We start from the raw sequence: 12,346 nt of genomic DNA, 5'->3' as shown, positions 1-12,346 counted from the left end.
ACCTACATCTACTCTGATCACTTTAAGAAGAAAGGGAATTTACTGGGGAATCTATTGAAGCTCACAGCATTTCTACAGAACCAGACTTAGAATCTGTCACACAACTCAACTCCCCGTGGATGAGGTGGCAGTGATACAAGACTCCTACTTAACACCCTGCATGAGATGGGCTACACACTGAGACTCCTAGAGTAAGGAAGCTCAGAGTGTGAGGTATGTAGAATCCACAGTGACAGGCAAGAAAGGGGTCAGAAACACTACTTTTTCAGGGAGTTATAAAGACCCAAGCTAGCTTGGCCTAGAGAAACACATGGCATATACTTTTAAAAGAAACATTTGAATCACTAAAGGTACAGAAAATGCTAATTTAGATCTACTGATAGCTTCCAGAAACACCACATTTTTTCTGGAGTGCAAAACACTAGGAACACAATTACTATTGAGAATGAGTTCAATATATCCTGGGGAAGGAAAGGTATTTCCAGCCATTGATTAGTTATTTTTTCCAACATTTATTAAGAACTGTAACAAGTTTGCATTGTGTTTGAGCTACACACAGAAAACAAGAGATGAGGGGAAAAGAAGAAGAGGAGGAGGAGGAAGAGGAGGAGAGGAGAGGGGGAAGAAGAGGAGAAGGAGAAGGAAGAAAAGGAGGGCCATGAAGAGGAGAAAAAGGAGGAGAGGGAGGGGGAGGAGGGAGAGACTACAATTGCTATCTGGTTCCAAGTAAGAACCTAAAAGTCCTCTGTCCAAATTATTGTCTCTTAGCAAAAACAAACAAACAAACAAACAAAAAACCTTCAAGAACTTCAGAACTGTCCTGAAACCCAGCTTCTGGTTTGAGCATGACCCTCCTCCCAGGGACTCATTGCTCCTTGGAGTGTGCAGATGAATCTTGCCTTGTCAGTGGGAGATTTACTTCAGCCTGGCTCTAGGGACAGGCTGCAGTGGGGTGTGAAGAACGAGGTGCAGACACAGCAGAAGGACCAGTGTGACTCCTTTATGAACACTCTGTGTGCTTCATACTAATGCTTGAGACAGGTACTGAATTCCCAGGGCAGACAGCATACACCGAGGACAGTGTGGATGGAGAGTTGGCCTCCTTCAAATTCCAGCTCTATGCTTCAGGTTCTTAGATGTTAGCCAAGTGCCTTGAGCTCCCTGGTGCCTCAGCTGCCTGTGTTATGTGGAGCTGTCTATCAGTTGTTCTGAATTTCACAAAGCACAGATGAGAGAATGCATGAGAAAAGATTTTTTTTTTTTTCTGGCCGGGCGGTGGTGGCACACGCCTTTAATCCCAGCACTCGGGAGGCAGAGGCAGGCGAATCTCTGTGAGTTCGAGGCCAGCCTGGACTACCAAGTGAGTTCCAGGAAAGGCACAAAGCTACACAGAGAAACCCTGTCTCGAAAAACCAAAAAAAAAAAAAAAAAAAAAAAAAAAAAAAAAAAGATTTTTTTTTCTGCAAATAGGAGTCAGTGGGACTTTTATTTTACGTCAGGGGAGGAAGTTGGCACTCAGCTATGCTTCACGCTAATCAGCTTTGTGTCCTCAAATTCTGGCCTACTGCCTAGGTTACTAGAGCTCAGCAAATGTTTGTTGATGAAGAAATGACAGAGGGTAGTAATCTTTACTTGGAATGTCTTTAGTATTTGATTCCAAGAACTGGAAATTACATCTGAAGTCATCTGCTCCATGCCTCTGCATCTGGCCATACAGAAGAGGCCATTTGCTGTGGAAAGACTGCTGCTCCAATGACCAGGTCAAAGGACCTCACTGCTGATCAACAGAGTCAACAGCACCAAGGGGATACAAGGCAGAGAAAATCTGGTCCCTCTTCAAGTAAGATACATTGCTTTCAACACAGGCCCTTGTAAGACCCATCACCTCTAAAATAATTTCATCATCTGTATCTTCCTGTTGGTTCATGGGAAACTCTTCTTTAACCAGTACTGCTTTTCTCAACAAATAAACGAATTTTTGTAAAGCCCACAGATTCCTAAACTAGTTGTTTGTATTTTTATGGGAATCTACAGAATGATTGACTTGGGCATATTCTGAACAGTTTAGAGACGTAACTTTAAGATGGCAGAGTTCCTGCATGAGTGTGAAGCCCAGAGAAGTGGCCATCAAATCCAGGGTTAAGGCTTTCCTAGATGACAGGTCTCATTGGATCTCAGTCAGAGAGGCCTCAGTTGCTGCCTGCAACTTTTCCCATGTTATCAGTCAGGTAGAGAAGCGATCATTGGCTCAGTAAAGTCTTGACACACAAATAAGACACTTTCATTGATGTGCTAGAGTGGTTGTGAAGATCACTGTAGCCACTCAGATACATCTGTGAAACGAGGTAGAAATGACTTGCTTCTCATTCTGTGATCCAAATTTGTCCATCGGCAAACACTAAATTGATAGCATATATATTGTTTGGAGGGGATCTGAAAATAATTCAAATATATGGTTTTAAGCCCCAACTTCTTCCCATGTCAAGCAATGTACTTGGGTTATCATCTGCATTTTCTAGGGTTTTCGGAGTATTGTTCACTCTTTCAAAGGTACTAATTTCAAATGACAACACAGGATTCCTCTTCTAGCCTATAATAATCCCAGGCCCCCTGCATTGTTCTATCCTAACTAATATCTGCTATATTGTTAGCAAAGCTAGAGGTCTCTCAATGCCACTGGAGTCTTGTTGAAGGTCAATGGAGGGGCTGGAAGAAGAGGTCGAAGCCTGGCCAGGTGCCAGGTTTGTGGATTGCAGTCATCATCATGGTTTTATCTCTCATGAGAATTGTAAGGCACAAGAACTAGCTGTGTTTGATTAGAGAATATGATAGTAGCAGCTGAGAGATGGAGGAAGATTGGCATCCCACGTCATTTGGGGAGGGATGGGGCAGTCCCAAACATCCTGAAAACATCCCTGGGTGGGCCGGAACTCCAAGTCTACACACTGATGTTGTCTACGTGAGCCTCCGAGCTCTCAGCATGGTATATGATTGACTCCTTGGAATGTGACCAGATCATGTCCTCTCACTCATTCTCAAAAGATAAGACAGGGGAAGCAGTGATGCCGGGTGGGTGGGTGTTGACAGATTGCCTTCCCAGTATGGTCAGAGGGGCTAGTAGAATGGTTAAGGGATGTTATTTTTTTGCAGGAAAGACGTGGCATTATCTCAGAACCATCTGGTTGCGGTACGAATGAGAAGGGAAAGGAGGTTGTGAGCACTGGTCACGTAGCCTTGTACTGCTGTTTGCAAGCACCAACAATCAAGTCATTTCCTGCCAGAAGGTCAGGGAATAGCTCAGTCTCAGGAAAGAATGGAGCTTCAAGGCACAAGACCAAGAACCTGCAGAGGCTGGAGGGACCCTCTGACAAGAAAACTTTGAAATACTGAGGTGTGTGAAGCTTCTTGGAATACAGGCACAATCTCAGGATGCAGTGAAAGTGTGTATCATTTTCCAATTGGATCTTTCCATGAGACGGATCCGGATCCCTTCAGCTGAGCTGATGCTAAGAGTCGGGGTCAGATGACATTTATGGCTCCTGCGGCTCACGTTCCACTTTTTAAATCCACACTGATGTTGATGTTGATGTTGATGGAAGGGTTGGATTAGCCCTCAATTTTTAGGTATTGTGATCTTACACACACACACACACACACACACACACACACACACACACACACACACACACACAAAACAGATCTGTGGCTACTCCTGAATCGAGGAAGGCCCATCTGGGTGGATGTTCTCACATAGCAACATCTGGCTGCAGCTGAGCAGCTGCTGTTTCCAGAAGCAACCACATTCTGCTGCCCTACATTCCTCACCGACCACTTCACTCAGTCTTTGTCAGCCTCATGTTTGTGGCTGCTGCTCCAGAACACAACAGCAAAGAAGACTGGATGGCGTGCACGTGTCCCAGATGCAGCTTTATCCCAGGACATTCCTGCCGAGCGCTGGCAGCACGTAGGCCTTTAATACATATTTGTTTAATAACAGGGAGGGAGGGAACACGACTCTGTCCCAGCAGAGCAGATCTGTGTTTAAACCCAAGCTGTTTGATCTTGGGGGAAGTTATTGAATTGTCTAAGCCTCTGTTTTCCTCATTCATAAAGCCAGGATGAAAACAACTCATCCTCTAGGGCAGTCTCAGAGAATAACATGGCCAGCACATAACGGACCCCCGATACACATATATTGAATGCCTGAAAGTATGTTTATTCGAAGGTTTGTATTCTATGGACCTCTGACGAGAATAAAGTAAAAATTCATTTTAATTTAATGAAGTAATCAAGAGAATTGAAGTGAGCTAGGAAGTAATTTCACACTGTGGTAGAAATAAAAAAAAAAAAGCAGTTATCTCACCATAAGGGCTCTGTGGGCAGAGACCAGGGTTCTCCCCTCTGGGCAGCAGCAGAAGTATACAGCTGGAGAGAGGAAGCTGTTGGGGAAACTGTAGGTTAGGCAGACTTGAGAGACAAACATACTTAACGCGTATTGAGCACTTTGCTAGGCTCCCAAACATATCGGGGAGCTAACTTTCTTTCTCACAAAAGGAAAATGATGATACCTATGGTGTGAGGTTCCATCCAATAATACACAGGTCAACTATACAAATGCAACATGCTGGCCACATTGGCCATGTACGGATGCTCAGCCAGCAGAGTGTGGATTGCTGAGAGAGGGAAGAGGGTGGAGGCTGCCATCCTGAGCACAGGGCCCTTCATCCTGTCACCTGATTATACAGCTCTCAGGCCATCTGCTTTCTTTTAGGGCCCCCATTCCTGGAAAGTGGGTGAGTTTGCTGGAACAGGAGATCCTGGTGTGTGGTACCCACAGTCCCATCAGTGTCCCAGTGACGTCAGTATTAGCTGCTAATGGCCCATCACCATTTTCCTCTTTAAGAATTCCCCTCTCTCGGGCCCCCAACTGGATCAGGCCCTCTGAATGGGTGAGACAGTTGATTGGCTTGATCTGTTTGGGAGGCATCCAGGCAGTGGGACCGGGTCCTGTGCTCAGTGCATGAGTTGGCTGTTTGAAACCTGGGGCTTATGCAGGGACGCTTGGCTTGGCCTGGGAGAAGGGGACTGGACCTGCCTGGACTGAGTCTACCAGGTTGATCTCAGTTCTCAGGGGAGTTTTTGCCCTGGAGAGGTGGGAATGGGGGGTGGGCTGGGGAGAAGGGGATGGAGGCGGGAGGGGGGAGAACAAGGGAATCTGTGGCTGATATGTAGAACTGAATTGTATTGTAAAATAAAATAAAATAAAATAAAATAAAAAAGAATTCCCCTCTCTCAACCAAAGGGAGCTGCCTATCCAAGGTGATACACAACCGCTCCCTGGAGGCAGATCTATACGTGGCTACAATGACCAGCAAAGAGCAGAGAGATTCAATGGGGACAATCTAAAGGGCCATCCCAAGTACAGAGGTCCCTAGGGGATGAGCTGAACCGTCTGCCTCACTACCGTCTGCTTCTCTCTCTGCCTGTCCGGTTTCTTCCATCCCTTTCAGTTGTCCCGGACACTGCTTGCCTGGAGTCCCCTGGGCACAAGCCTTCCTCTCAGTGTGTGTTTCTAGGGAACTTGACCAAGGGTCCTTCAAGCAATTTCAGTGTTAGTCCTTCTGAGCTCAAAGTGTGTTTGGCTTGCTGTATTTGGGTTGAATTATAAGGAACTGGCACCTGTAATCAAAAAAGGTCAACTATGTCTTCCCGTGACACCCTTAATATATGCTCTCCTGAGAATTCTCCAGTGAGGACCTTGAAATTACAGAAGATTAAGGTAGATATTTTCTAGAAGGACACCAAGCAAATGTGATGCTCATTCTGAGCAGCTGAAAGAGGATCTGGAGCTTGAAACAACGCATAGTCCTGTCAGACAGGCATTTCATGAGTCCCCCGAGGAATCTGGATGGGAGATCCTGTCTAGAGGACCCAAGTGCAAAGCCCTGAGGCTCCTTCCCCCACAGCAGCAGATAGGCCTGTGGAGGTTCAAGCCTATGGAGGCTCCTTCCCCACACAGCATCAGACAGGCCTGTGGAGGCTCCTTCCCCACACAGCAGCATGCAGGCCTGTGGAGGCTCCTTCCTCACACAGCAGCATGCAGGCCTGTGGAAGCTCCTCTTTTCTCCAGCAAGAGAAATAGACTTGGGTAGATGCTGTTTCTGTCTTAGGAAGAGGAAACTGTCAAAATCATTTGGGACAAGGACACTGAGTATCATCTCTCAGTGCCAGCACTTGGTGGCAGTTTCCTCCCTGACATCAGTGTCTTTATGCCAGGCCTGTGGAGGGAAGCCCCCGTCTCCTGTGGAGATGTGGGCATCATGGCCATTGAAGGAAGACCCCAGATGTCCTTTCAGAAGTGGGAAGTTATGCTCAGCTCCTCCGAGTGCAGTTAAAGCCCCTTCAAAAAGCAGTGTAGGAGAAAAGAGCTGTGGTTGGTGCTGGCGCATGCTGTCCCTAGAGACCCAGATACACCAAGTCCTAAGGATCTGCAGTCTGGTTCATAGAGAAAGGACTCTAGCAGTTTTGAGCACCCTGTATCACAAAGCCATTGAGGCTCAGAGCTGCTACTGGGTCTAGACTGGACCATGTTGTGTGTAAGTTTGAATTACTGTCACCAATAGAAAAGGTGCCTTCTCCCTTTAGACACTCCATATGAGCTTAGCTTAAAACCCGCGGGCATCCAGTTCACACTAGAAGGAACCAGCAGAGCCGACTTCTCTCTTTTGTTTGCCTTTATTGCTGTATATTGTGGCTCACTGAATGGGTACCATGTGCCGTCCCATATACTGTGTGTACACTCCGCGTGCTCAGTAATGAGAGAGGCAGCTCCATCACATGATGAAAGTTTTGTGGAATGGGGATGCTGGAAGAAAAGCACAGGATAAGCAGACTGGGGATGGGGACGCAATCTGGTAATGCAGACACTTGGTGGGAAGAGGCAGGTGTTTGAGGCCACCTTAGCCTTCGTTGGAACCTCCTATCCAAACACACACACACACACACACACACACACACACACACACACACACACACACACACACAGAGAGAGAGAGAGAGAGACAGAGAGAGAGAGACAGAGAGACAGAGAGACAGAGAGAGACAGAGAGAGACAGAGAGAGACAGAGAGACAGAGACAGAGACAGACAGAGAGACAGAGACAGACAGAGACATTGAAACAAAGACAGAGACAGAGAGAGCAGAAGCAAGATGGTAGCCAAAAGGTGACTAGGAGATGTCTCATGTTCAAGTAAACCGGAACCAGCCCCAGAACACACAAAAGGGTCCTTCCCAGCTAACTCCTTGTGGAGATTTGCATTTTCTTGCTGAAAGGCCTTCCTTGCCTTTCTCTGTGTCTGTAAGCCAGAGTTTCTCCGTGTCAAGGAAAACAAACAGATTCTTTACCCTTAACATTGTCCTTGATTTGAGGGAGTCCCCTCCTGAATTAATCTTTTCAGTCAACAAATGCCTCTAAGGAGGCCTCAGGATTACTGGGGAAAAAAATCAGGCATTGCTCCTGAAGGTGCACCTTTTCCTCAGGATTCCCCAGAAGCTTCCCTGGGGATTTCCCTCCAGACGTGTCTCCTTCTGTGGAACAGGCCAGGGCCTGCTAGACTTCTTTTTCTTTAGAAAGACACTTGAAAAAATGGGGACTGCCTTCCTTTCTCGATTCCCCCCCTCCCACTTCCTTCCTCCTCCTCCTCCCCCCTTCTCACTTCCTCTCTTGTTCCCCTCCCCATCCCTCTCTCTCTTCCTTTTATTTCCTTCTCAGAAACAACACAAAACAAAACAGCAACAACAAAAACAAAAGCCTTTACCAGACAGAAGGCTGAAGCAGGAGGATTGTGAGTTCTGGGCCACCTTGAACTAAAGATATAGCAAAATCTCATCTTAAAAACATAATAAAGCCCAACATATCTCTTAGATCCGGTTTTACCACTCTAATATTTATGTGTTTGGGCAAGTTGTTCAGTATCTCCAGGCCTCGGATTCTATCTCTGAGAATGTTGGAAGTGACTTTTAGCTTCCATTTCAACATAAAATCAAAGTTAATACTATACCAACAACAGCAGATAAGACCTTAGCCTCCAGAGTCAGCCACGACACAGATTGAAGCCCACCCGTGTTTCCCACTTTGGCACCATCTTAGGCCAGAAAAGGCACTTTGCAGCTCTGTTTTTCCAGCACGATGAAGTATGTTTGATGCAGAGCTGGGTCTGAGCCCCCTCAATGTGTGTTTGCTTTAGCTCTAAGCCATCTGCCTATGTTGACTTGGCTAATGGGCAAAATCGCTCTGTAACAAGACCCCATAAACCTTTGCCCTCTTCTCTGTCTGGAAGGTTCTTTCTTGTTCCTTTCCTTTAAATGGTCTTTTTTAGATTTATCTATTTTAGTTTATGTGTATGAGTGTTTTGCCTGCATGCAGGTATGTATACCAGGTGCACGTCTGGGGCCTGCAGAAGTCTGAAGTGGGGTTAGAGTCCCTGGTACTGGAGTTATGGGTGGTTGTGAGCCACCATGCGGATACTGGGAACCAAATCCGAGGTCTTGCACATGAACAGCAAATGCTCTCAATTGCTGAGCTGTCTTTCTAGCCCCCTTGTTTGCTCAACATAAACTTAATTCCATTTATCTCAGTTTGAGCTCAATTACAAATATAATACAAGAAGAGGCTTCTTGATCTCCAATCTTTTCTTTAAAAATAGATTGTAAAAGTTATGGCTAAGAATATGACATTAAGACAAACATGCTAAATCTTTGTTCACTAGAACAATGGAAGTTTGTTTTTTTTTTTAAGTACTCAAATGGGTGTTGTCTGTTCCAACTAAATCAAATATGAGTCTCTGAGGATGGGGCAAGACAGGATGTGTTTTAAAGTTCCCCTGGTTATTCTAAGGAATGGCTAAGAAAGAGAATCACTATGCTACATCATGAGCCCGAGATCCAGGCTTGACTAATGCACCATGGATGGATTCAGGTAAGAGGTGGATGACGACTCTGAAGCCCTATCATTCATCTATGTTTCTCTAAGTCACAGCTGACAAGTGTGCCATAATAATCTAAATACACTATTTTTAGCCTGTTCCTGATCAAGGCAGTCTAGTGACCTATCAGACAAAGAGCCTCAGTGATGACTCTTTTCATGACTAAATGCTTAGGTACATCCTCCAGGGCTTGGCCCAGCATAATAGTATGAGATTAGCATTGCTGAAACCCAGCGTTTTGGAAAATGAGAAACTGTCTCTTTTCAGTCTTCTCAAATATTACTCTATACTCTACAAAGAATATTTTATTTTAAAAAGCTCCTCATCTATATGAGCTTTTTGAACCCTCTGAGCCATATTTTGTACGTATTTGGGACTCAATGTGAATGGATGAATCTTAATGCTCTTCCCCCCTATTCGTTACTTATGTCAGTTTAGATTTGTGGACTACTGACTCAGTCATCCCTTTAGTAAATGCTTGATGGATGTCAACGCTGTGCCAAGCCCTCTCCCAGAGAAGTTCTCACTTGTAATAAAACCCTGGGGGTAGCGGGGCCCAGGGGCTCACTTTTTGCTCTCTCTGAAAAAATCCCCTTTCAGTCCTCAGCATCCAAACCCCTCCCGGTCCACCCATATGAAGCATGGTCTCTCCTTTCCCTGTGCAGGAGTCCCAGGTGGCCAGCTCCGACATTTGTATCTCATACCGAGCCTGTCCCTGCAGCTGTAGTCTGACTTCATCCTATGCCGCGAGAGATCCGTACAGACAGCCTGCTTGTCAAAACTGATAAATGAATGTGGAGCCCAAGCCTGCCCTCCTCCTCGTGGCTTCAGTAAAGGTCTGTTGCACAGCAGCCAACAGCCATGGCCAACTTGTGTTCTCCAAAACATTGCTCAGAGCCCTGGAAGCCCGATTCGACACAGCCTACGTGCTGCCTGGCAGGTCCCTGTACTAAGAGTTTCTATAGTACACAAAAACCAATGAAATATCTGTTGTGAAAAGGTGAAGTAATTGCCCTTTCTCTTTTTTCCTTCCTGCCCATGCTAAAATTTTTCCAACTTTAAATATTCCGTGATTGTGTGCTGCCGACACTTCCTTTACATATTGAGGAAGTGCCTTACTATGGAGTCTATTATTTGATAGATGGTTAAATGGCTGACCTTCTATAGTTGCTACAAAACGCCTGAAGGTGGGACCGGTTGGTCTCTTTTGCAGCTTTGGGAGCTGAGATGCTGAATCCTTAAGTAAACTGCCCACGTTCCCACAGATACCAACTGGCCCAGTTGTGACTCAAAGTGGTCAGGCTGGTGCCCAGAGAGCTTTCAACAGCTCAAGTCAGCCAGCCAGCTGCAGCATGGCATCAGGCCTGCCTCACTGATGAAGAACAACACTCATTACTGCGGATTCGGGTTGACCCATGGCATGGCATTCTCAGCATTCCCACAGCCACTGATTGGTCACTTAGGGTCAGCTGACTAATGGGAGGCTGATTGACACAATCCACGATAGCACGGGTGCAATTGTATTAACCACAACCTAAGCAAATGGCTGGACATTTCTATAGCTTCTATTAAAAAAAAATCTCCATTTTTTAAATACAAATCTCCACCTTCTCTGAGAAGAAAGAACAATTCACTAATATTCTGCCTTCTTCAACTCTTTGTTATTCTTCTGAGCTCCAGGTCATAGTTCCTGGGGTCACATAGTTAAATAGGAGGTTCCTGAAATTTTAGGTAATAGTACAAAGTTTCCAAACATGTGGTGACCAAACATTTACTCAAAATCAGGCATATAATGAATCTGAGATGTTTCTGGTAATTCCTCCCCACTCATTACAGTGTGTGACTTCACTGTAGGATTCTGAGCACACAGGACATATGCACTTTGCCCGCGTCATGGTCGACTTCTGTTAAGATCAGAGCCCCATCTACCCCTTTAAATACCCTGGGATGTTGCTACATTGTACTTACATCCTTTGTGAATAGGTATTCATTGATCATTTAACCAATTCCAGTGTTCTCCCTTGTACTCTCCTCATCCCAGTTCTTGTACACAGTAGGCAAACTGTGAACAAACACACAGATCCACATTTTACAAGTGAAATATTACAGGGGTCTACTACATTACCAGCCTGCTTCATGCATGAAGCACTTAAAATAGGAGACCCGGTCAATAAATAACATTATTTGTCAACTAAGGCAGTGCCTGTGAGAAGGTAGCTGTCTTCCCCCAGAGGACGCTTGGCCACAGGCAAGAACAGGGGCAGGTACACAGGTCACACATGCTTGGAGGGTGGGCTGCGGCTCTCTTTTTCTAGCACGGTGGGGAGAGAGTGGTAGTGCTGGCCTCAGGCTGGGGCTTATACCCCAGCTCTAGTCCTTTGTCGCTGTTCAACGTCATCACGTGACCTTACTTCCCTGGTTTTCAATGTCCTCATACGCTCTTCAAAATCTTCAGTCCCGGGAACACTGGCAGTTCTTGGAGAAAAACTTCTCTGACGCTGTGCTTTTGATCCTCCGAATCAGGCTGCTCTAGAAAGGAGAAGTTTCTGCCAAGCTGACCTCAGGACACTGGCTGCTCATTCCCAGCCCTAGCTGCACTGTGCCTCCCTCGGTCCTTGTCAGAACTATGTGAGGCGATGAATCTCAAGTATCCATCGACCACAGAGTCTGAGTTACTGTTTGAGAAGCCCCTTCCTTCCTTCTGAGCACACTGCACAGCTAACAGGACAACAGTACATTTCTAGAACTTAGGATCAGTCTCTGACGTTGGGGCAGTATACTGTTCTAAGCAATTCCCTCATTTCGACCTGTTTAACGCTCACAAGCGCTCCAGGATGCAAATGCCAGGATGATTACAGTTGTTTTTTTCTTTTGTTGTCAGAGAAAACTGATTTAGGACTCTGTCCGAAGTCACACAGCAATGGCTTTATAGTATGTTCCATATGACTCCCCGGGTGCTGTCTCTCAAGGAATCTCAGGCAATGAAAAGAGCCTCGGCTTTGAAAGGGGAAAAAGCTCTGGTTCTACATTTACGGGGTGATATTGGCCAACTTGGTTCTCACTTCTCTACAATGGGGACAGTATGTTCCATCAGGATAAGAGCCAAGAGTAGTGACGAATCTGAAACCCCTGTCCTTACTGGGCATGCAGCAAATCCTTCTGTCTCTCCTTATGCCAGCCCCTGTTCAAGACAATTGGGCTTAAGTAATTTCTCTTCCTTTTATTGAAGTAATCTTTGAGTTTTCTTACCCACAGCCTGGGCAGGGGAAAGAGAACATTGGTTTTGGGCCAGTTCTTCTCAAACAAAAATGATTGATATTGTGCCCACACAAACCTGGAAACTCCCAGAGGGATAAGCCGCA

General features: G+C 45.8%; 1 long non-coding RNA gene across 2 annotated transcripts in view; it reads left to right on the top strand.

Moving 5' to 3' along the window:
• The window catches only part of LOC121827312 (uncharacterized), a 51,206-nt gene extending 39,132 nt beyond the window's left edge, over nt 1–12,074 (top strand). The window contains exons 2-3 of one of the 2 annotated variants that reach the window (XR_013049248.1): nt 3,151–3,391; nt 9,650–12,074. This is a non-coding gene — a long non-coding RNA (uncharacterized LOC121827312). Of the gene's footprint in view, nt 1–3,150; nt 4,281–9,649 lie in introns of those variants that run through there. The other variant, XR_006069542.2, reaches the window with a different exon arrangement.
• The last annotated feature ends 272 nt before the right edge of the window (nt 12,075–12,346 follow it).

This window comes from Peromyscus maniculatus, chromosome 2, assembly GCF_049852395.1.
Source record: "Peromyscus maniculatus bairdii isolate BWxNUB_F1_BW_parent chromosome 2, HU_Pman_BW_mat_3.1, whole genome shotgun sequence".
Taxonomy (NCBI): domain Eukaryota; kingdom Metazoa; phylum Chordata; class Mammalia; order Rodentia; family Cricetidae; genus Peromyscus; species Peromyscus maniculatus.
Note: the sequence above shows the minus strand (reverse complement) of the source record. Positions and strands in the feature narration are given on the sequence as shown.